Consider the following 24362-nt stretch of genomic DNA (forward strand, 5'->3'; position numbering starts at 1 on the left):
TGTAAGTACGTAGGCTATATGTGAGTGTGTGTATACGTGAATGTGTATACACTGTGTACTGCTTGGCTAACCAAAATAGAGGCCCAGATATGGATTACATTGGTGGTGTTGGGAGGCCAGCTGACTGAGTGAGGGCGACAGGCTATCAGGTTTAAATTTGTGCCAACCAGGCAGGCACATAACCGCCACCGACAACACCCTGGGAGAGCTGGGCTGTGTGCACTGGTGACGCCTTAAGCCAGTGGTCACCAACCTTTTCTGAGCTGAGATCACTTTTTTTCTTAAAAAGATATTACTTTTAAAAAATTAATTAAAAAAAACACATTCATCTCAATACATGATCACTGCATATTGGGTATTCTTGAATTGCCCCACCAATGGTTGTTCTTCTCAGACCATTTTTAAAATGATATTTAAAAATGCGAATTATATGATCACACTGGTAATACATAGTATTACTTGTGAGTCAGATTTAAATTATTAGCTTTTTTTTTTACTGGGCTGATGGTGACTGCATCTGATGGTCAGTCCCAGCAGATGGAGGGAGGGAGAGCGAGAGAGAGATTGCCTCTCACAGTCCCTCAGCTCTTCCTCCCTCTGCAGACTGACCAAAAAGGGGACACTGTCTTCAAGCTGATGACAAAACACAAGCCGCACTTCATTAGTTCTGACTCATGCACCAATTCATGTTGTTAGTCGTATGATCAGAACGTGAAATAATCCTCGATATTAGAAAGACAAGCCGTAATAACAATGCAAGCCTATCAATTCACTTCGTAGTGCGAGTGGTTTGGGAGAGGGCATTTTAAGGATTATAAAACAGTTGAAGAAAGTGTTGCCAGTGCTGAATAAAATCTTAAACATGAACTCATAAAAAAACAGCTATTTTCTGTAGTCTCTCTAGTCATGGTTTTTAAAAAAGTTGTGAAATATCACAGTCGAATATCATCTTCACTGTGGGATTGTGGAAGCTGCATACACAGTGATCTGAGCTATCGGATTGGCCAGCGGTAGGCCTATAGGTGAACTTGATTTTCTCTCTGGGCCTGCCGGGTAGGCAGAGTTAGTATTTTCAGACGCAAAGAATAGTTAAAAAAAAAAAAAAAATTGAATACACGGTGCGCAGGACAACTGAATGAAGTGTGCATACCGCAAACAGCATGAAGCAAAGACTAGGAAAGCCTTGGAGATGGACCGATCGGTTGGTGACCACTGCCTTAAGCACTCATAAAAGTCCCCAAAAATGTAGGTCTACATGTCCGCACAGTAGTGTTTTAGAATATTGGACCATTGGCTTTAAGAACTTCTGGAATTCTCAGCGCGTGTAACGGCAGTCTAGCTCTTCCTCCTCCGACGAGGAGAGGCGAGAAGGATCGGAGGACCAATGTGCAGCGTGGTAAGTTTCCATGATTTAATGAACATGAAAACAATACACTATACAAAATAACAAAAGAACATACCGTAACAGTCCCGTGTGGCACAAACACTGACACAGGAAACAACCACCCAACAAAATCCCAACACAAAACAAGCCACCTATATATGATTCTCAATCAGGGACAACGATTGACAGCTGCCTCTGATTGAGAACCATATTAGGCTGAACACAGAAACAAACAAACTAGACACACAACATAGAATGCCCACCCAGCTCACGTCCTGACCAACACTAAAACAAGCAAAACACATAAGCACTATGGTCAGGACGTGACAGTACGGCTCAAGCTATTTTTCCAACCACCACCCCATTCAAATGAATAGAAGATGCTAAGGCGGAGCTGTGCTGGTTGGGAATCTTGGGGAGGTGCGCAGTAGGGCTGTGCGTCCCCCACGGAGGGTGGTCTCAGAGCCGCGTAGCCATGTCACAATGAGCCATCAATGGACTCTGAATTACACCTTACTCAGGATTGGCGGTTTGTATTTGAATCGTTGTCTTTGAACTCACATACACGCCAATGGCATTGATTAGTACAGTCTGCCTACATATTGATCCATTCATCCATCATGAGGTCTTTGATTAGTGCAGTCTGCCTACCTATTGATCGCTTCACCCATCATGGAGTCTGATGAGCCAGCGATCCTGCTCCAAGCAATGACCCATCTGACCTATTGTTGCATGGTGGCCATTTTGTAGACTGGATGACCGTCCATTTAAATTGTGTTTGTCGAGCTACCAAGGTTAGATGGTTGGCTTAGGGGGTTGACCTGGTCACAGGTTCAGTTACAACTCACTGCACCGCATACCACATCTCTAGGTCACAGATACAAGTCCTGATCATATACAGTTCTTTTGGAAAGTATTCAGATCTTTTTCTACATTTTCTTACGTTACAGCCTTGTTCTAAAATTGATTAAATCTTTTTTTCCCTCATCAATCTACCCCCCAAAAAAGTTTAGAAATGTTTGTAAATGTATACTTATTTACATAAGTAGTCATCCTGTTTTCATTGATCATCATTGAGTATGTTTCTACAAGTCCACCTGTGGAAAATTACATTTATTGGACATGATTTGTAAAGGCAAAAACACCTGTCTATATAAGGTCCCACAGTTGACAGTGCTTGTCTGAGCAAAAACCAAGCCATGAGGTCAAAGGAATTTTCCTTAGAGCTCCAAGACAGCTTTGTGTCGAGGTACAGATCTGGGGAAGTATACCAAAAAATGTCTGCAGCATTGGAGGTCCCCAAGAACACAGTGGTCTCCATCACTCTCAAAATGGAAGAAGTTTGGAACCACCAAGACTCATCCTAGAGCTGGCCGCCAGACTAAACTGAGCAATCGGGGGAGAAGGGCCTTGGTCAGGGAGGTGACCAAGAACCCGATGGTCACTCTGACAGAGCTCCAGAGTTCCTCTGTGGAGGTGGGGGAACCTTCCAGAAGGACAACCGTCTCTGCAGCACTCCACCAATCGGGCCTTTATAGTTTTCCCAAAAGGCACCTAAAGGACTCTCAGACCATGAGAAACAAGATTCTCTGGTCTGATGAAACTGAGACCTCAGACTGGGGCGAAGAAGGTTTACCTTCCAACAAGACAACGACCCAAAGCACACATCCAAGACAACGCAAGAGTGGCTTCGGGACAAGTCTTTGAATGTCCTTGAGTGGCCCAGCAAGAGCACGGAATTGAACATGTCTGGAGAAATCTGAAAATAGCTGTCCAGCAACATTATCCATTCCAACCTGACAGTGCTTGAGAGGATCTGCAGAGAAGAATGGAAGAACCAAGCTTGTAGCGTCATACCCAAGAAGACTCGAGGCTGTAATCGCGAGCAAAGGTGCTGCAAAAGTACTGTATAAAGGGTCTGAAGAAATTAGCAAACATCTACCTGTTTTTGCTTTGTCATTAAGGTGTATTGTGTGTAGATTTGAGGTAAAAAAAAATATTTAATCCATTTTAGAATAAGGCTGTAAAGTCAAGGGGTCTGAATACTTTCCGATTGCACTGTATATTACTTTTAAAAATAATTAAATTATTTCCTAGTCCCATTCCCTCGACTGCTAGGTATCTCAAAGCTCTGAGAAGGGAGAATCCCAGGGCAGTGTGTAGCTGTGTGTACAGTATTCCATCATTCATAACAGTATCCATTTCATTTCGAGCTCAGACAGATCAGATCCCGCCCTGCTTAGAGAAGTGGCAGATCAGAAGAAAAATGTATGGATTTGTTGAGACTCACTGCCCCACTGCAGCCTGATAATACAGTAGGACTTTAAACAAAGTGGCAGGGATGATGATTGTGTGTGTGTATAGCACTGCTGTAGCAGAGGGAGAGTGTGTGAGGCCGGGACAGAAGGCGTTGGTGAACAGGGAGTATGACAAATCCCCCTCACACACACACACTCACCTGAACACACTTTCTCTCTCCCACATATATGGCCATAAACACACGCATGGGCAGAGACTCTGCACGCACACACGCACACAGCCACAATGTGCTATGTAGATCACCACATCAGCAGGTTTACCAGCTTGAGGTCTAACCGCAGCAACAACCCTGCCTTGTGATGTATAATGGTGGAATTACCTTACAGAAAGCAGTGGAAGAAACTCCTGCGTCAACGATCCAGACATTTTAAGCTGTAAACAAGGGAGGCCAGTTCATTTGTAAGACAAAAAAAAAATGAAGCACATTCCCAAGTCAAGTGTTGGTAATTTATGCAGGTATGCCGGTGCTACCAAAGAGCACTGTGAGAATGGAGTGCTTGTCTGAGTAAATGGACAGGCTACTAGAAGTCTTCAAAAAGAGGGCAGAAGTCAGCAACACCCAATAATGGACTGCAACTATGATATTTGTCAGAGGTCCATTCTTGGGACTTGCTGTCTTTCTCCACATTTTTTTGGTAAAGACAACATGCTCTGCTTTGAGTGGCATATTTTGAGTAACTTGCATAACAGAGCATGCTTTTCTAGATAGGGAGGTGGTGACAGGATGAAATGTCAAAACTTACAAAACTATGGTTACAGTATATAAACAACACATGTCCAGGGCATTTTGGCTGTTCAATGTCAAATGTGTGAGGTCATGCTATGCAAAGTCATCAGCTGTAAGGGTTAGAGTGGACCTATGACCTATCTTGGATACTAACCATACTGTTCCACTCTATGTTGTAGGCCTATGTAGCCAACAACATGGCTGAGATGGCATGGAGCCTGACTGCCATGTCAATTACCTATTCTCTGTTGTTGTGGCAAGGTACGAGGCAGCTTACAGGACAACTATTATAAGGCTATCATCCCTGGCTTTATTTAGTGGACGGACACTGGCCACCCTAATTCCATGTGGGCCTCCTCTGCCTGCCCGCCCTTCTTCTAGCTTGTCAGCACCTCACTAAGCACAGCTAGCTAGGCCTATACAATCATGAGGGTCATATAGTGGCCTTTCCTAGAAGGCCTTTCGTCTTTGGAAAATAGGTAGTGTTACCAAGTATTTCCGAGTCTTACTTTGAGAGAAGACAACATTCTTTCAGTGGATGATACTGCATTGCTGAATGCCTCCCTGGGGTGTTGGTCAGGGCAGGTCGTTGAGTCCCTCATCAAAATGGTTCACAAATCATCCTCTAGCCTTATTCTCAGTTTCCCCTTGAAGGAAACCAAGTCATAAACACTAGTCTTGCAATGTCAGCCTACATCATGTAATGCACAAATCAATTGAAGGAAAAGGGGAATTTAGGCCTGGTCAGGGTATTTGATACACTTAGGGGTGTGTACCTAAGTGTGATCAACCACAGCTGAAGGAAAGGCCCTGAAGCAAAATGAGAGGGATATTCAAAGACCACAGAAATAACAAGCGGGAAAACATCCAAGAAAATACATTTCATAGATCCCTCTCAGTGGTGCAATGTCAGTTATCTTGATTAAGACCACAGTAGATTCACACCACCGCAACAATTAACTCAAAACAATCCAACGGCAAACCTCCTACACCACAGTATTTTGGTTAGGAAACAGCCCTGACCTTCACGTTACACATACATGCAGTGATCAATTGCACTGAAATGTAAAAACAAGCAGGCGTGCCAGGCTCATTCAAGGTGATGCAGCAGTCTTTCCATGACAACATAACAACCACGTCCCAAAAAAAACACCACGAGTTAGGCGGGGCCTAAGCCTAACGAGGACAGAATATTCTGGCTAGTGTGCATGAACAGCACCCCATGGTCTGCTCTGATAGCTACTGATACACACCTGCACTTCTGATAAAGGTCAAACCAAAACCTCCAGCTCAGCATTGGCTTGACCTAACTGACACACATGCATGCACACACACTAGCATCTGCCGAGTCCCCAATAACCAGATGTTTTCAGTTGAGGGGAAATGGAAAGAGCCTGTAGCTAGGTTTCCATCCAATTAGTGACAAAATTTATGCGAATATTCTAGAAATATGTGCATTTTCCCACCCATGGTATGTTTCCACCAAATGGACTTGTTCCGGATAAAAATCAGTGCGTAATGAAGTAGTGCACACAAAATGTAACTTTCCACTTAAGCTTTCAAGAACCAAATAAAAATGTAAAGTTCAATGTGTTTCCATCGCATTTGCAACTCTACCGATAGTTTTGTCATAAAAACTGTTGCGCTAAATGTGCCTACTCTGGCCTTGGCACCTGCGCTCTAGCTAACAGTTCACAGATACAGTGTGGGTAGGCTGTGCGGGTTGTCTAGTCCAGTGGTTCCCAAACTGTGGGGCGGCAGTCCGGCTTTGAACTTACGCTCGAAAGTTGTAATAGTAGAATGCACAAGGTGCAACTTCGACATTGGGTGGTGCATCAGTTCCTCTTGTCATGTTAGTCATTGCAGACCTTAGAGAGCTATTTATAACTTTTAAGAAATATCCAGATCAACTAGCCCATTTTTTATTTAGGCTGTGTTCGAATACGCATAACCATACTATTTGTGATGTGAATTGAGTATGTTTATTAGTCATAGTATGGATATAGTTAGTATGCCAAAAGTTCCCGGATGTCGTACTAAATTCGCCAAAATACAAAGTATACATGCAGTGGACACTATTTCCGTCCTTTTATGGCCCATAATGCAATTCTTCATAAAATGGGCGTGGCTTCATAACTTTTCAGATTTGAAGAAAATATGCAGCCGAAGTCCGACGAGAGCGGATACAAATTAATTGCTTTAACTAACTATGACAAATGTTAAGAAAATGCTGAGAAAAGTATTAAAGTAATAACTTTTCAAATAAGTTACGTTACACGTTATGTTGGCTGACAATTTGTTAGCTACACTATCCTTACGAACCACATAGCTTTACAGCAGTATGTACTTTACTGGTACGTTAGCTAGTTACCTATACATTGAACTTGCCAGGCAGTATATTAACTATCTTCTAACTACCCAACATTTATTGACTTGATTATTCACATCCTTCTTAGCTAAGTGGTATAGTTGTTGTGCATTTCAAATTGACATTGTTAATTATGTATCTACTCAGATTTCAAAGCACCCGTTGAATATGGCCAGTCAGTAAACGTTAGCAAAAAAAATTAAAAAGTGTGACAAATTGTTGCCAGCAGGACAGATACCAACGCTCTGGATAACATGAAACAAGAGGGGTGTGAACAGTTTGTGTCATGAACAGTGCTTGTGACCATAGAAATAAACGTGGCGTGTGTGCACTCGTACAAAGGGGGTGTGGGATGTTCCCCAATGCTGGAATGAGTGAAAACGTTTGCGAGCCCCTGGTCTAATCTACATGATGAGATTATTATGGATAAGAGCGAAAATATTTTTATTTATTTGTCAGGCAGTCAAGCATCGATGCAGTCAAGCATCGATCATCATCATCACCAGAATAAGACCCTCAATATTTATTGGAAAGGAGCATCAAGCTCATCACCGTGCACTTTCACCACCCTGCAAAGTTCATCATAACTTATTTCATCTGTAGCCTAATAAACTTCATGGTTTCCCCGAGTCGTAGTGGGAGGACCACATACTATATCATCGCGTGACTCCAAATTTACTTCGATGTTGTTTTACATAAATATTTGCGCATAAGGGCGTTTCCACCTCCATTTCCCACAAATAATTTTACCGACACAAAAAGATACCACCATGTCGAACGAATAAATGATCTGTATTGCTTACAGGCTAGCATACAGCCACCTGCAAGCAATACAGGAACAGCTTGGAATGAAAACGAAAAGGCTTAAGCAAGACGTTTCCACCAGATGGAACAGTACTTTACATGATGGAGAGCCTGCTGGAACAAAAACGAGTGCTTGGCATGTACGTAGCCGACTAGGAGTTACCTGCAACAATCAGTACAAACCAGTGGACTCTCATTAAAAACATGAGCACACTCCTAGTGCCATTCGAACAACTGACTCAAGAAATAAGCTCTTCAACTGCGTCTGCAGCAGACGTGATACCCTCCGTCATGGCACTGAAACGCCTGCTCAACAAAACTGCAGACACAGACAGTGGGGTTAAAACTTGCAAATTCCACCGAATCGCTTGTTCACAGTGTCTAGTAAAGTACTTTTGCAAGTTAACCCCACGGTCTGTCGGCAGTTTTGTTTAGCAGACGTTTCAATGCCATGACAGAGGGTATCCTTTCTGCTGCAGACGCTAGGTACAAGGACCGCTACTTCGATGCAGACAAGAAACAGGGTTTACGTGAAATGTTACACACAGCTGGACAAGATGGAAACAGACAGTGACCGTGCACACCGAAGAAGAAGACCGACGACAGAAGAGGCCAAGGACAGACAGGGCTGAAAATTCACTGCTTGACATGCATGATGAAATCCTGGTTGAGAATGAAACGACTGAACAACGAAACAGCACAGCAAGTAAATGAAAGAAATAGGTTTTGATTATGTTTTACTGGTAATGGGGCCATACATAAATGCCAACAAAATAACTTTTTGGTCAGTGTGTGTGTGTGTGTGTGTGTGTCAGAGAGAGAAGCGTTGTATTTTTATTTTCTGTTACTACATCGGCCAACATTTGTCAATGTTGATCTATGCCTAATGATCATTTGGAAATGCAAGAATAATGCAAAATGTCCACAACCCTTATTTGCAAATAACCTACTATTCCCAGGAATGAAGATGCACTTAGATACTGGAGAAGTAACAAACACCATTTCCTCATCCTAGCTAAAGCTGCGCGCAAGTATATTGGTTCTCCCTGTACTAGTGTGGACAGTGAGCGCTTTTTCAGTGCAGCTTCACACATTGTAGACGAAAAAAGAAACAGACTCTCGTGACAAAGTCAAGCAGGTCCTCTTTGTGAAGAAAAACCTCCCAAATGTTAAAATTGTAAATGGGCAGTCATATTGTAACCCAGCCATCTAATGGCACTGGAAAAAATTTACTAAGCCCAGTGGCTTTTCTGTTGTTCATCAATGGCTGGTATAATAGGTCAAGATTTTCATTTCATTTAAAACAAAGCAGTTGTTTTTTATTTTTTTATTTTCTAAATGAAAGATGAGATGTGTTGTAAATTTCTCTCATTTTACTCGTCAAGTCAGTTGAGCACATTTGAAAAGTTTAAGTTGTGTCATTTATAGCAGGTTGACAGCCTAGAGACAGTACTTTTTTCAAACAGTTAAAGCTAAAATGATTAACTGCATTTTAGTTTCAACCAATATTTTATTTTTGAAGTTTCTCCACAGAGTCAAGACTGGATAGTAAGAAAAGCCACCAGCAACTTCACCATCTTTGTAATACGGGGCAGATAAAATATGTGTCTGTTGTGCGATTAAATACATTCATGGATGTGTAATTTTTCTAATTTACAAGTTTTTAAACAATCTGTTCCTAACTGAACAAATGACACTTTGTTTCAACTATTTAACTGTACTAGAACGCTTAAAAGGCTGCTAAAATGTCAAATATCGGTATCGGGTTTTTTTGGGCAAGGAAAATATCGGAATCGGACAAAAATGTAATATCAGTGCATCCCTACTCCATATTAACTCCTCCTCCATTAAACAGTGCAGAAGAGAACCTCCCGACAGTTTTGTTTCTTCTCGTCAAGACCAGTATGTAGGGGGATCTAGTTTCAGGCGTTTATTTTACTCCTGCTACGTTAGGTTACGCATACACAGACGTGGGAATCAACAGCAGCCTGTGTGTAGAATCAGCTACTAGCTACCTACTAGAGGTCGACCGATTAATCGGAATGGCCGATTAATTAGGGCCGATTTCAAGTTTTCATAACAATCAGAAATAGGTTAAAAAAAAAAAAAACTTTATCTAACTAGGCAAGCCAGTTAAGAACAAATTCTTATTTTCAATGACGGCCTAGGAACAGTGGGTTAACTGCCTCGTTCAGGGGCAGAACGACAAATTTTTACCTTGTAAGCTCAGGGATTCAATCTTGCAACCTTACGGTTAACTAGTCCAACGCTCTAACCACCTGCCTCACGAGGAGCGTACCTGTTACGCGAATGCAGTAAGAAGCCAAGGTAAGTTGCTAGCTAACATTAAACTTATCTTATAAAAAACAATCAATCAATCATAATCACTAGTTAAACTAGTAATATCATCAACCATGTGTAGTTATCTAGTGTGTCCTGCGTTGCATATAATCGATGCGGTGCGCATTCGCGAAAAAGGACTGTCGTTGCTCCAACGCGTACCTAACCATAAACATCAATGCCTTTCTTAAAATCAATACACAGAGGTATATATTTTTAAACCTGCATATTTAGCCAAAAGAAATCCAGGTTAGCAGGCAATATTAACCAGGTGAAATTTTGTCACTTCTCTTGCATTCATTGCACGCAGAGTCAGTGTATATGCAACAGTTTGGGCCACCTGGCTCATTGCGAACTAATTTGCCAGAATTTTACGTAATTATGACATAACATTGAAGGTTGTGCAATGTAACAGGAATATTTAGACTTATGGATGCCACCCGTTAGATAAAATACGGAACGGTTCTGTATTTCACTGAAAGAATAAACGTCTTGTTTTCGAGACGATAGTTTCCGGATTCGACCATATTAATGACCTAAGGCTCGTATTTCTGTGTGTTATTATGTTATAATTAAGTCTATGATTTGATAGAGCAGTCTGACTGAGCGATGGTAGGCACCAGCAGGCTCGTAAGCATTCATTCAAACAGCACTTTCGTGCGTTTTGCCAGCAGCTCTTCGCAATGCTTCAAGCATCGCGCTGTTTATGACTTCAAGCCTATCAACTCCCGAGATTAGGCTGGTGTAACCGATGTGAAATGGCTAGCTAGTTAGCGGGGTGCGCGCTAATAGCATTTCAAACGTCACTCGCTCTGAGACTTGGAGTAGTTGTTCCCCTTGCTCTGCATGGTGTGTTCCTGGTTCAAGCCCAGGTAGCGGCGAGGAGAGGGATGGAAGCTATACGGTTACACTGGCAATACTAAAGTGCCTATAAGAACATCCAATAGTCAAAGGTATATGAAATACAAATAGTATAGAGATAAATAGTCCTATAATTCCTATAATAACTACAACCTAAAACTTCTTACCTGGGAATATTGAAGACTCATGTTAAAAGGAACCACCAGCTTTCATATGTTCTCATGTTCTGAGCAAGGAACTTAAACATTAGCTTTCTTACATGTCACATATTACTTTCTTCTCCAACACTTAGTTTTTGCATTATTTAAACCAATTTATTTGGTATTATTTATTTGAGGCTAAATTGATTTTATTGATTCATTCAGTATTGTTGTAATTGTTTCCGGATTCGACCATATTAATGACTTAAGGCTCGTATTTCTGTGTGTTATTACCTACAACATCAAATGCAACGGCCCGGCAGGAGTCTCACATAGCCTGCCTTCAAAATCAACATGTAATTGACATAGTGGGACTATAGATTCTTCAAATCAACATTTTATATACACAGTATATAAAAGTATACCAAACATCAGGAACACCTTCCTAATATGGAGTTGTACACCCCCCTTTTGCCCTCAGAACAGCCTCAATTTGTTGGGGGTGGACTCTACAACGTGTTGAAAGCATTCCACAGGGATGATGGCTCATGTTGACTCCAATGCTTCCCACAGTTGTGTCAAGTTGACTGGATGTCCTTTGGGTGATAGACCATTCTTGATACACACGGGAAACTGTTGAGTGTGAAAAACCCAGCAGCGTTGCAATTCTTGGCACAAACCAGTGCGCCTGGCACCTACTACCATATCCCGTTGAAAGGCACTTAAATATTTTGTCTTGCCCATTCACCATCTGAATGGCACACAGACAATCCATGTCTCAAGGCTTAAAGATCCTTCTTTAACCTGTCTCCTCCCACTCATCTACACTGATGTGAAGTGTATTTACCAGGTGACATCAATAAGGGATCATAGGTTTCACCTGGATTCACCTGGTTAGTCTATGTCATGGAAAGAGCAGGTGTTCTTAATGTTTTATATTCTCAGCGTAGAGTAAGACTATAAAGATTAACACTAAAGTGGTGTTACTGCATGCACCATTCAATGCAACTTCCCATCTCATCCTGGCTATTTGGTATGGTGAAAGGTACCTTAACTGGTTTTCCCAGAGCCTGGTGGTGAAAACAACTTCAGCTACAGATAACCCTTTTTCCCTATGCGCTATTTAATCCCAGTTGTCCAGACATGCTCTACACAGGACAACACATCTCCCATTATAGCCTGTTGAAGTCCAGAGTGTTACATAATGGCTGAAAAACAGACAAGGTACACTGTAGTACAGTAGGTACAACCAGGAAACAAGATAGATACAGAGCTCTTGAAGTTAGATTAATAGATTGTGACTATTTGTCTGAGGTTGAAATAACAGCATATTTAAACCAATATCATATATTTTTTGATAAACTGGTTCTTATAAACTCCCACTGAACAAGAATATGTAAAAAATATCATGCAGCTAATATATATGGCGACAGGTAGCCTAGTGGTTAGAGCGTTGGGTCAGTAACCGAAAGGTTGCTGGATTGAATCCCCGAGCTGACAAGGTAAAAATCTGTCATTCTGCCCCTGAGCAAGGCAGTTAACCCACTGTTCCCCGGACGCCGAAGACGTGGATGTCGATTAAGGCAGCCCCCCGCACCTCTCTGATTCAGAGGGGTTGGGTTAAATGCGGAAGACACATTTCAGTTGAATACATTCAGTTGGACAACTGACTAGGTATCCCCCTTATATAATATACATGGCAATTATTAGACACTCCTATATAAAGCGACCTAAAGTCATATGGGTGGTCCTGGGAATTGAACCCACTATCCTGGCATTTATTTTATTATTTAAAAATAAGTGATAGGCAACAATAGAGATAAAAACAGGTGTGGTTGGAAGCCCATGGGCTTATAGGAAAACCACACCACAAAGAAACAGTATACAATACATGCTCGACCAACTGAGTTAGTAAATCTAATGCTCTACCAACTGAGTTACAGTTAATCTAATGCTCTACCAACTGAGTTACAGTAAATCTTAAGACCAGAAGAGAAATGTAACCGAGGTCAGGTTATTAGAAAACCAAGCCCACGGGTCACTAAATAAACACAAATGTTGACTTCCATCCTCAGTTGACATAGCAGGAGACAGCTGGCAAAGCTGTGAGTGTTAAGACGGGAAGGAGATTAGTAAAATCCATATTTAATTTCTTAAAATCAGTCCTCAGAGTATGCTGCCCTGGTGCTCCCCGTGACAATGTTCTGTGACAATGTTCCGTGACAGATCCATGTCAAACCTGGCAGACATCACACTCAGGTGCATAGTAATAGATTATATCTCCATGCTCAGATGTCTGTGTGAAAACTGTCATCTTCACATCCTATCTATTCCTCTAAACCATGGACAGTTGACAATGCTCAACACAAAAATAATTATGGTTATCCTATCCACCTAACAATTGCACATTCAACTGAATTACAAAGCAAAACCAGTATCTTGAAAATCATCCATTCATCACTAAATGAACAGTGACCCACCTGTGTGGAAAGATGGTGACGGCACGTCTCATCTCAACCGCATCCAAACAGATCTGGCCCAGTCATTTCCAAACACTACAAGGGAGCCTTTCTGCCAACCAAACCAGCCACAGTGCATGTGTGTTGTCTGAGAGGAGAAGTCCGTCCTCAGTCCCTAGCTGGCTGCTACCTTAATGTTGTTCTACTACTGCCAAGTCCTGTCACCCAAGCTTCTGAGAGAGCTACCTGGGTTGGAGAAACTGTTTATGGAAAGGAGGGGATACAGGAGAGAAGGGGGCAAAACCTCCCACTTCTCTCATTACAAAAGGGGCATGAGAGAAGAAAAGCTGCCAGTATCTGAATGGTTTATCATCAACAATACTCAGGTATCACCAGACACAACAAAGAAAACCAACTGCGCCCTGTATATAGTTTTTTGTTTGGAGGGCCCTCCCTAGCTACTCAGTGTGAAGAGAGGACCTATACCTATTGTACAGTTCTGTAGTACACAGCACAGGTGGCATCATACTTGGGGAGGACAGGCTCACAGTAATGGCTGGAATGAAATGGTTTCAAACACAGTTCATTCCAAACATTATTATGAGCCGTCCTCCCCTCAGCAGCCTCCTGTGGTACAGGTAGACGGGCAGCTCAAACATGAGTGAAATAGCTGAAAAACATCACAGCCCTGAGTACCAGAGAACATGAATCAAAGTTGAGCTCAGATAGGAACAACGCGAAATGCACTCTCTCTTCTCAGACTTTCACACTCAGTTCAGGCAGAATCCTCCTGCTGCAGGGCAGGCTCCATAGAAGGAGCTGGACTGGCTGAGTTTGTGTTGTGATGCAGTAACATAACTACAGCTTTGGCCATCTTATGAGCAGGCAGTGTGAAGGGGTGGAGAGAGGGAAAAGTGAGCACATCGAGAGAGAGGGGGGGGGGGGAGCAAGCACATCGAGAGAGAGAAAGAGAGAGAAAAAAGATAGTGAAACTGAGGCTCATCCTGAAAGGGCTCCTTCACTGTGACCGAGTCTATTATTAGCAGGCGTTGTGCATTATTGAGAGGTCCTTTAAATATCATTAGAGGAGCACCCAGCCAGGAAGGCAGCCCAGGGATCAGGCAGAGCCTCTGCTCTGTAGAGACGACTGTTAACTGGTCATGTGCAGAGGAAAGGAGAGAGCAATGTCATTTATCACGCAATGTGGAAGAAACAAAACACACCAATACAATTGTGAAGAGGGCACAGCAATGCCTCTTCCCCCTCAGGAGGCTGAAAATATTTGGCATGGGCCCTCAGATCCTCAAAAAAATTCTACAGCTGCACCATAGAGATCATGTAGACGGACTGAATCAAGGCTTGGTATGGCAACTGCTCGGCATCCGGGTTAATCGGTCGACCGATTAATCGGAATGGCCGATAAATTAGGGCCGATTTCAACTTTTCATAACAATCAAATCTGTATTTTTTTACACCTTTATTTCATCTTTATTTAACTAGGCAAGTCAGTTAAGAACAAATTCTTATTTACAATGACGGCCTAGGAACGGTGGGGTAACTGCCTCGTTCAGGGGCAGAATGACAGATTTTTACCTTGTCAGCTCGGGGGATTCAATCTTGCAACCTTACAGTTAACTAGTCCAATACTCTAACCACCTGATTACATTGCACTCCACGAGGAGCCTGCCTGTTACGCGAATGCAGTTGAAGCCAAGGTAAGTTGCTAGCTAGCATTAAACTTATCTTATAAAAAACAATCAATCATAATCACTAGTTAAACTAGTAATATCATCAACCATGTGTAGTTATCTAGTGTGTCCTGCGTTGCATATAATCGATGCGGTGCGTATCGTTGCTCCAATGTGTACCTAACCATAAACATCAATGCCTTTCTTAAAATCAATACACAGACGTATATATTTTTAAACCTGCATATTTAGCCAAAAGAAATCCAGGTTAGCAGGCAATATTAACCAGGTGAAATTGTGTCACTTCTCTTGCATTCATTGCACGCAGAGTCAGTGTATATGCAACAGTTTGGGCCGCCTAATTTGCCAAAATTTTACGTAATTATGACATAACATTGAAGGTTGTGCAATGCAACAGGAATATTTAGACTTATGGATGCCACCCATTCCGTATTTCACTGAAAGAATAAACGTCTTGTTTTCGATGATAGTTTACGGATTCGACCATATTAATGACCTAAGGCTCGTATTTCTGTGTGTTATTATGTTATAACTAAGTCTATGATTAGATAGAGCAGTCTGACTGAGCGTTGGTAGGCTGCAGCAGGCTCGTAAGCATTCATTCAAACAGCAATTTCGTGCATTTTGCCAGCAGCTCTTCGTTGTGCTTCAAGCATTGCGCTGTTTATGACTTCAAGCCTATCAACTCCCGAGATTAGGCTGGTGTAACCGATGTGAAATGGCTAGCTAGTTAGCGGGGTGCGCGCTAATAGCGTTTCAAACGTCACTCGCTCTGAGACTTGGAGTGGTTGTTCCCCTTGCTCTGCATGGGTAATGCTGCTTCGGGGGTGGCTGTTGTCGATGTGTTCCTGGTTCGAGCGAGGAGAGGGACGGAAGCTATACTGTTACACTGGCAGTACTAAAGTGCCTATAAGAACATCCAATAGTCAAAGGTTAATGAAATACAAATGGTATAGAGAGAAATAGTCCTATAATTCCTATAATAACTACAACCTAGCTTTCTTACATTTTGCATTATTTCTTACATTTTGCATTATTTAAACCAAATTGAACATGTTTCATTATTTGAGGCTAAATTGATTTTATTGATGTATTATATTAAGTTAAAAGTGTTCATTCAGTATTGTTGTAATTGTCATTATTACAAATAAATACATTTTTTAAAAATTGGCCGATTAATCGGTATCGTCTTTTTTTGGTCCTCCAATAAATCGGTATTGGTACCGGCGTTGAAAAATCATAATCGGTCGACCTCTAGTGCGTACGGCCCAGTACATCACTGGGGCTAAGCTCCCTGTCATCCAGGACTTCAATACCACGCGGTGTCAGAGGAAGGCCCTAAAAATTGTCAAAGAATCCAGCCACCCAAGTCCCAGTCTGTTCTCTCTGCTACCAAAAGGGCAAGCGGTGGCAGAGAACCAAGTCTGGGACCAAGAGGCTCCTGAACAGCTTCTACCCCAAAGCCATAAGACTGCTGAACAGTTAATCAAATGGCTACCTGGATTTTCTGCTTTTCACCCCCTAGCTAGATGTACATAGTACTTCAATCAATCACCTAACCAAATGTACATGTACATATTACCGCAATCAATCACCCCAACTACCTCATACCCCAGTACACTGACTAGGTACTGGTACTCCTTGTATATAGCCTCGTTATTTTAATTTTAGTATGTAACTATTTTCTTACTTTTAACTGAATTGTTGGGAAAGGGCTCATAAGTAAGCATTTCACGGTAAAGTCTACACTTGGGCTCCCAAGTGGCGCAGCGGTTTAAGGCACTGCTTCTCGGTGCTTGAGGCATCACTACAGACACCCTGGTTTGATTCCAGGCTGTATCACAACTGGCCGTGATTGGGAGTCCCATAGGGCGGCGCACAATTGGCCCAGTGTCGTCCGGGTTTGGCCGGTGTAGGCCGTCGTTGTAAATAAGAATTTGTTCTTAACCGACTTGCCTAGTTAAATAAAGGCTCAATTTTAAAAATGTTTTGGCGCCTGTGACAAATAAAATGTGATTTGATCTCTGTGGCTTTGCCTCAACTCATGTTGAATTTGAATACTTGTTCATCTGTCAAACTCATCAAAACTGACTATGGTGTATAAACCTCAAATTTTTATCTGGACCTCGAAGCCAGTTCCACTGCTTTTTTTTATTCTTTTCCTCTAATCAGGGAGTGATTTAGACCTGGGAGACCAGGTGGGTGCAATTATGCATTTTCATCAGGTAGAACAGAAAACCAGCAGTAGTCTGGACATCGTAGGGTAAGATTTGAATACCCCTGGTCTATAACATGGTCTATAATAACTATATACCTCGTTTTATAATAACTATTACAGACCAAGGTCTATAACTACTGTGTGACAATACCACTTGCAAACAGTAAAAAGCATGACACTCAATGAAGTAGTTGCCATGGCAGACCGGACAGAACAGGAGCATAGTGTAGCTGCCCTCTGCATTAGAACCAGGGCTATTATTAAACCTCAGTGGCATCATACTGCATGCATGTTATCTGATATCGATTTAGATATTGAATGTGCTCGAGCTCCAACAATGTGGCTGCCTGGCCGGAGTCAGATCTGCTCTCTCTCAGCCGTCACTGTGACATGAACAGTAAACAAAATGATTTCTTTGCCTGACTTTAATCCAATATTCTATTGTGGTTGAACAACATCCCATATAAGGCCTACTGAGCCTAGAGTGGACTAGAATGACGTCACACAACTTCAAGAGAAAGCCGACAAGGATAAAAGAAGACTGTTGAGAAGAACTCAGACCACACCGCACAAATAGACTGTGTAATTCAAGACACACAGTGTCCTGTACTTGGAAGCTCGGTCGGGATCTCAGTGAGGTGGGTGGGGTTATCTGTGGTCAATTTCTTTGTTAATGACAAAGCTGGGATTCACAATGATACCGTCATAATTACGATTATTATAATATTGTAATCATCTGGACGATATGCCCGTAATATCTGATGTCTCCACATCAAACAAGTAGTAAAATATTCCAAATATAGGCCTAGGCCTACTTTTTCTAAACTCACTGTCAATGTATGATTCTGATGAAATGATATAGTCACACCCTTAAATCAAAAGAATTAGGCCTTGTCTGAAGCAAACTACCAAAGACAACATAAGATAGCCAAAACTGAAATGTAGAATTTTTTTTAAGAGCTGTGTTTCACCCATTTAAGGTGATTTCACAAGCCTCAGCATGGAGCAGTCAGCCAGAAAGTTTTAATCAGCAGTTTTAAGATGGAATAAGAAACACAGAGCCGGAGGGACAAGTTGTATGTGAGTGCAGTCCAGTGATCTTTGGGGTTATGAAAGGAAGAACATTTCAACTTTAGTAGCCTATGCTAATGCTCCAATGTAACCTTTCTGTCTTGTGTCATAGTTTGCTTTATTCAGGGGTGTTGACGCAACATAGACAGTCTGCAACGAATAAGAACAAGGGTCTGTGGTTCCCCGTCTCTCTGCTGCGTTGTGAGACCGACTGTTGAGCCAGCGGGAGTGTTTAGTGATCAATACCGTTAATGGGATGTAAAGGTTTCTCTTCATGACATGCGTCCACGCAGTCACGAGCTGAAACCAGATCGGACCAGATTAGCGCTCAGGAGTGTCTGAAAGGGTGTTTGTAGATGTAGACCATGTAGATACACACACACACACATCTTGTATCTAACCTGAATAATCTAAAAACGAATGAGTTATAAAAACATCCAGACAGACTCACCAAAAAGGCCTTAAAAGCTTCATACAGTAACCTCTGCAGATGACTGCATGCAACAGCAGTTGTCCCAAAGACGTTGTGCGCCTCCTCCTTTTGGAAAAGAGGAGCAGCTGTCTTCTTGGCACCTGCAAAAGACAAATTATCCATAGTGGCAAGGTTAGCGAACACACATTTCAGGAAAGCAAAGTGAAAAGCAAAGAGCACCTGGTGCACCACCACCCTTGGGGCACTTGGGTAATCCTCATAGGAGATAAACATACCACGGGCTCTCTCTACCCTTCTGGTTTGCATCTCACTCATCAAGAAGCGATTTACATCGGATTTTAATATCCACCACTTCCCTGACGTGAACCTGGACTCTGCAGTAAATACAGAGACTCACATGATGCACACATGATATCGACTCACACCACTGTATTTCGACAAAACTGGTCAACAAACACACTTGGTTGCTATTACTGTATTATTAACTGGTTTGATTTGACAGTTATGAAAAAGGCTATGTACTTTGCTCATAAATTGCTTCCAACCTCCTGACACATGCAGCATGCTAAATTGAATGATTGCAATTGCATAACAATTTCAACCAAAAGAAAGGGCAGCAAACCAATTTTCTGGTGCATCTTTGTATTAATTCCATTCCAAAACATTACTCTCAATTTCAAATTATATTATTAATGTATGAAAAAAAGTTTTGCAAATGCAAAACATTGCCTTTACGTTTCACAGGCGCACCGGACCTGTACAGTTGAACTAGATGCCACGGTAGAAAATAGTAACAGGTCTCGTGGAATAATGAACAAGTGCTTTTGAAATAATTATATGAAAAGGTTAACATGACAATTTGTAATTGCAACTGCCTAATTATGCAACCTACCCTCTAGTGTTACTGTCAAGAGCATCCATCGTCAACAGTTGTACGAGCACTCAAATGTATTAATTAAGCCCGCTGTGTATTCAATGTTATCAACAAACTTGAGGTCGTCAGTTCATTCTAGTACAGTGTAGTAATAATACTACATATGGAAACGCGTTTATTATAGCCTACCACGGAACTTGCAGGCATTTCGATGTTGCTTTTTCACAAGTACATAGCTGACGGTTAGTCGAGCGAAACCTTCTGATGCAGCAAGAAAACTGAGATGCTTAGTAACTTGAGCTGGTAAATTATAATAATGTCATCTTTTAAAACATGCACTATGCTTACCCAGTTATTGGTATCTCTTTCCTTCGTTCGTTATTGTTGTGATATAATGTTTACGTCCCCTCGAAAGGTATTTTTGTATTGGTGCATCGACTGGATCCTCTGGGACGTCTTGCAGTCAAGCCACAGCTTTAAAGGAATATCTGTCGGAAATAAGCTTACAGCCAGCTTCCGCTGACGGGATGAGCGATTTGCATAAAGGGCTGGGGTTTTCGATTTAAAGGAGAAAATAAAAACATAGTGGGCGTTATCTCACGTTATTTGCATATGCATGATGGTACTCTGTACTTGCATTAACAGTCTAAATCAGGGGTGTCAAACTCATTCCACGGAGGGCCTAGTGTCTGCAGGTTTTTGGTTTTTCCTTTCAATAAAGCCCTAGACAACCAGGTGTGGGGAGTTCCTAACTAATTAGTGATGTTAATTCATCAATCAAGTATAAGGGAGGAGCGAAAACCCGCAGACACTCGGCCCCCCGTGGAATGAGTTTGACACCTGTGGTCTAAATTCTATAACATTCTTAATAACACTTTTAGTAATTTGTTATTTTACCAGGTAAATTGACCGAGACACATTCTCATTTATGGCAACGAATTGGGGAATGGTTACAGGGGAGAGGAGGGGGGATGAATGAGCCATTTGGAAGCTGGGGATGATTAGGTGGCCATGATGGTACGCTGTCCAGATTGGGAATTTAGCCAGAACAACAGGTTAACAGGCCTACTCTTTAGTGACCACAGATAATCTGAACACCTGTTTATCTTGACATCTAAAAGACTGCACTTTACGCAGGGCAATGTCCCCAATCCATGCAATATTTTTTTAGACCAGAGGAAAGAGTGCCTCCTACTGGCCCTCCAACACCACTTCTAGCAGCATCTGGTCTCCCATCCAGGTACAACACTGCTTAGCTTCATGGGCAACCCAGCAGTGGGATGCAGGATGGTATGCTGCTGTTAATTAAATCTGAAATTATTTTAATAATTAATAAACATTATTTCAAAAAACCTGCAGAGAATTCGGTGTTTCTATGTCAGATGGTTTTGTTATATTTCAGTCTTCTGTGATGTATATAAAGTGTAATATTGGGATGCAAACTCAAAATGTAATACATTTCAACTCTATATCTGACATGGTACAGGTGTCTTCGTTTTTCTAAGTCCATAACCATGTGTGTGAGGTGTACACTTTTGTTTCAAATAGATTGTTTTAAGACTACCAAGAAATTCTCTGTATGACCCAGATTTAGCCCACTCAAGTAAAAGGTTTGTAACTATCTGTCTAATGTAACCATACTAAATGTAACATATCATACTAATTTGAGTGTTTACATTTACTTTGTTACATCGAGTCTACACAGGGGGTGAAGAGGAGGTGGAGGTGCTCTTTGTGTAATGAAATTGAAAATGTTATGGTGAGAATCAAATAGTTTAACCTGGAGGTGAAAGGGGAAGGGGGGAAATAAAGGACTATTCACTAGGCCTATCTGATGTAAGCAGTAAGGATGAGGTATGAGTATCTGGGAACAGTAAGAAAAGGTTTTCTGTAGACAGGACAGGGGGGAAATTAAAACAAAATGAGTCAAGGACGCCAGGTATGAGTTTCCTGGTGTAATATACACATAAGAAAAACAAAACAGTGGGAAATTTCACAAAAGACTTCCTGCTTGACAGTTAGCTAAAGCACAAAATGACCACACAGTCGATTGCTTCCTGCTGGCTGGAGTCTGGATGCCAGGGTTACACATATCCTAAAATCTCTCGTAATTTGGTCGGCCTGTCCACGAGAGATTACCTGAGATAGAACAAAAACTTTTCCACCATCATTCTTTACTGCATACATCAAAACACATTTTTTGTTTCTCAGCTTTGAGCTACAGTAAGACAAAGCTCCCAGGAGAAAAAATCAAGAGATAAGTCGTCTATGTATGACACAGTGTACTGAAAAGAGATGATGGTTAACACAGGAGAATAAAGGTCAAGGAATGTCACTGGGAGGCTTCTCTCTTTCTCTCTGCTTCTCTTTCTCTTCTCTCTTCTTTCTCTTTCTGCTTCTCTCTCTCTCTCTCTGCTTCTCTCTCTCTCTCTTTGCTTCTCTTTCTCTCTGCTTCTCTCTCTCTCTGCTTCTCTCTCTCTCTGCTTCTCTCGCAATTAAATTCAATTCAAGGGCTTTATTAGCATGGAAAACATATGTTAACATTGCCAAAGCAAGTGAAATAGATAATAAACAAAAGCATTACACTCAAAAACAAACATTACACTCACAGAAATACATTTCAAATGTCATATTATGTCTATATACAGTGTTGTAACGATGTGCAAATAGTTAAAGTACAAAATGGAAAATAAATAAACATAAATATGGGTTGTATTTACAATGGTGTTTGTTCTTCATTGGTTGCCCTTTTCTTGTGGCAACAGGTCACAAATCTTGCTGCTGTGATGGCACACTGTGGTATTTCACCCAGTAGATATGGGAGTTTATCAAAATTGGGGTTGTTTTCGAATTCTTTGTGGCTCTGTGTAATCTGAGGGATGAATGTGTCTCTAATATGGTCATACATTGGGCAGAAGGTTAGGAAGTACAGCTCAGTTTCCACCTCATTTTGTGGGCAGTGTGCACATAGCCTGTCTTCTCTTGATAGCCAGGTCTGCCTATGGCGGCCTTTCTCAATAGCAAGGCTATGCTCACTGAGTCTGTACATTGTCAAACCTTTCCTTAAGTTTGGGTCAGTCACAGTGGTCAGGTATTCTGCCACTGTGTACTCTCTGTTTAGGGCCAAATAGCATTCTAGCATTGAAATAGCACACTGTTTTTTGTTGTTAATTCTTTCCGATGTGTCAAGTAATCATCTTTTTGTTTTCTCATGATTTGGTTGGGTCTAATTGTGTTTCTGTCCTGGGGCTCTGTGGGGTCTGTTTGTGTTTGTGAACAGAGCCCCAGGACCAGCTTGCTTAGGGGACTCTTCTCCAGGCTCATCTCTTTGTAGGTGATTGCTTTGTTAAGGAAGGTTTGTAAATCACTTCCTTTTAGGTGGTTGTAGAATTTAATGGCTCTTTTCTGGATTTCGATAATTAGCGGGTGTCACGTTCTGACCTTAGTTCCTTTTTTATGTCTTTATTTTGGTTTGGTCAGGGCGTGAGTTGGGGTGGGCATTCTATGTTGTTTTTCTATGTTTGTATTTCTGTGTTTGGCCTGGTATGGTTCTCAGTCAGAGGCAGCTGTCGATCGTTGTCTCTGATTGAGAATCATACTTAGGTAGCCTGTTTTCCCACTATGGGTTGTGGGTAGTTTTCTGTGTTTTACCATACAGAACTGTTTCAGTCTCGGTCATTCTCATTTTGTTTTGTCATTCAGTGTTCAGTTGGTTTTCATGAAAATGGACACTTACCACGCTGCTGTCATGACTGTCCTGATCAGGTCAGGTTACAGGAGACCACAACCCTACAGATTATCTCTCAACCCCAACAGAGGAGGAGAGATCTAGGGGTCTGAAGATGTGGGGGTTTTATGACCCCTCACACCCATGGTAATTCTGAGACCACGGACAACATTCCCTTGTCCCTTCCCTCTCACTATGGAGAACCAGCCTCAGAACTGTAAACATGCAATAAAGGGACTTTGGAACAATGGTTTCCGTCAACTACAATGGTGGTCATGACGATAGATGGAATATGAAAATGTATGTCATTTTTGTTTTGTTATTAAAGGTTAATAGATTACGTTATTATGAAAACATTGTAACGTTAAGAGTTTTCCTCGTATATGCTTGATGTTTATACATTGTACGTTGTGTGGAAAATGTCCAAATCAAAGAGAATGTTTCGGTAGAGATGAAATGTGAAGTTAGTTGTCTAAAATTGGATTTGAGTAAAATCTATACCTTGCCCCTAAAACTTGGTACGCCCAGAGAATTGCCCTGAAGGCGGTTAGGCCAACTTCTGACCCGAGGGTATAAAACCTGTGAGTGCAGAATTAACAGATTAGACTAAGTGACCCGAGCTGCAGCCAAAGGTCTAAAAGGTCAACGAACCCAAAACGCAACAAGTTTGAAGACAAAGAAATATTTTTCTACCCAAGCTACGGATGAGTAGCGGTGTCTAAGCGTCATCTTTACGCTGTGAGCTCTGAGCTACAGAGCTATCTGTCCTCCGAAGACCCCTTCCAGAGCGAGGACAAAGGAACAGGCCAGTAAAGCCAAAGGACACGGACATCGTGATGACACCTAGAGAGGTGCGCAGGAGAAGTGCGTCATTGAGCAGCTTGAACGGTCCACGCGGGAAAATCCACGGAGACCTTCCACAAGTAAT

At 41.8% G+C, this 24362-nt stretch overlaps 1 long non-coding RNA gene across 1 annotated transcript in view; it reads right to left on the bottom strand.

Moving 5' to 3' along the window:
• Positions 1-20168, bottom strand: part of LOC120027510 — a 34530-nt gene extending 14362 nt beyond the window's left edge. Inside the window, exons 1-2 of the long non-coding RNA XR_005473306.1 lie at positions 20056-20168; positions 18852-18973 (exon numbers count right to left, since the gene is read on the bottom strand). This is a non-coding gene — a long non-coding RNA (uncharacterized LOC120027510). The remainder of the gene's footprint in view (positions 1-18851; positions 18974-20055) is intronic.
• Positions 20169-24362: the final 4194 nt, after the last annotated feature.

The sequence above is a fragment of the Salvelinus namaycush genome, chromosome 32, assembly GCF_016432855.1.
Source record: "Salvelinus namaycush isolate Seneca chromosome 32, SaNama_1.0, whole genome shotgun sequence".
Taxonomy (NCBI): domain Eukaryota; kingdom Metazoa; phylum Chordata; class Actinopteri; order Salmoniformes; family Salmonidae; genus Salvelinus; species Salvelinus namaycush.